Here is a 2,089-nt window from a genome sequence, read left to right as displayed (position 1 = left end):
AGAATCCAGACTTTACCTTTTGGCTTCTGTATCCCTGCTTGCATTTCAAGTAGATGTAGAAGCCATCTCAAAAGGATCATGCTACCAATATCTCCATAGTACACCAGCGCATTGGCTACATTGCCCATCACTTTTCCATATATGTTAATCAGCCAATCTATTGTTTCACCAAGGTGTTCATCAAAGCTAAAATTGGGGTATGTTTCTGTAAAGGCAAAGCAGATGCCATGCTGGGAAAATAATGGAAGCATCTTCTGCACAAAGATTTCCTTGTTCTCATTTTCATCTGCTATGAATCCAACCCATGTCCACATGAAATGGAGAAGCAATTGAAGAATTCCCATGTACTGAAGTTCTTTGTTTGGAACCATATGATAGTAGGGAAAAACTTCAGCATTACGGCGCATTCCTGCAGCAAACCAAGTAAGAGCTAAAATAGATACAATTGGAAGGGGAAACAGAAGGAGCTCAAAATGACAGTAAGAGTGCATTTGTTAAGGTGCACCATGATGCCAAGGTTTTTCCCCATATGAGAAATTTATTTTCCCACCCATGAAGCCACTCAGGTTCAAAGCTTGGTTAGCCAGGAGAAACCCTTCTCAGTGGCAGCCAAAAGCATCATGACAGCTTTTGGTGGGGAAGAAAGGAGATGGGATGGGACGGGACGGGACAGGACGGGACAGGACAGGACAGGATAAGGCAGGATGGGATGAGGCAGGATGGGGTGAGGCGGGACGAGATGGGGCAGGACAGGGCGGGATGTGAAGGGATGCTCCTGCAGTAGAGTACAAGCTGAACGCTTCATACAATGCTGAGTCATGGCAATTGCAATTTCTCTTATGGTTTTCTTCTTTTAAAGTAAATGGCATATATGACTCCTTGCATTCGCCCAAAGATGCATAGCTATTGGGTGGCTGAACACTAAAATTAATGAATGAAAGGGAACCCTCCTTGCTTATGTGTACATGAACCAACAATATGACAATTTGTGTAAGACTGCCCTTTATTGGAAAGGCCATATTGCTCCTCAGTTAAAGGATTGGATTAACTTGTTATTGAAATATCCACTTTCCTATGATCAGAGTCCAGATTGTCCAGCAACCAGATTTTTTTTTTTGCAATACTTTTTTATTAAATTATAAAACAGTACTAAAAACATCAATCATCACAAATATCAGAACTACTGAGTCAGCCCCTTACTACATATCTTTTAACATTCTGTAATCATGTTCAGATCCATTTATGGAATCTTAAAAAACATTTTTAGATCTAAACCAAGTCCCGTTTCTCCAGCCAATAGTAATAAAAAAAAAGGTTCCAAATTTGATAGAAGTCACTATCTTCGTTCTCCTTCTGCGTTAAGCTCAGTCCATCCATTTCATACAGAGTCCCATTTTCCTTGACCAATATTAAAAGAAAGACTCTCCAAATTTGATAAAAGTCAGTATCTTCTTTCTTCTTTGATAGTAGCTTCAATCTAACCAACTCTACACAATTCCAGATCTTTTCATTTTTCTAATATTAAACAGATAAACTCCTCATTATAATAGTTACAAATACAATCAAATACATTTTTTGCTTACTAGTATTCCAGTCTAATATCCACTAAAAAGGAAAGTGAAAGAGAAGAAAAGTTCCAAGATTAAAAAAAAAAAAAAACTAAGAACTTTTAACCCAATTTACGTTCACATGTCTAACATCCATTTCGCATCTTTAAGGACATCTTATCTAATCTATTTAACGACAACAATTATCTATGGTATCTTTTAAACAATTTTTCTTTAAGCTAATTTATTATAGTTTCATCTAGCTTACACTTCACTTAATCACATACAATTAACTCCTTATAAGAGTCCAGCTCCTTACAATGTTTAATATATCTCACTTGTAAAAAGAAATCTATTTTGTACAGCTCCTCCTACTCCCATAATAGACATTTTCTAGTATAGCAATTCAAAGACAAAAGAGTCACGCAACTTAGCTTTTGGTCATTCATTTTTAAGATAAAAGAAGAGAAAAGAAAAAGAAAAAGAATCTCTCATTTTCCCTTATATCACCCACAAAGGAGAGGAAAAAAAAAGGGGGGGGG

The sequence above is a fragment of the Varanus komodoensis genome, unplaced genomic scaffold, assembly GCF_004798865.1.
Source record: "Varanus komodoensis strain SLA01 unplaced genomic scaffold, ASM479886v1 scaffold86, whole genome shotgun sequence".
NCBI lineage: Eukaryota > Metazoa > Chordata > Lepidosauria > Squamata > Varanidae > Varanus > Varanus komodoensis.
This window is presented reverse-complemented; position numbering follows the sequence as displayed.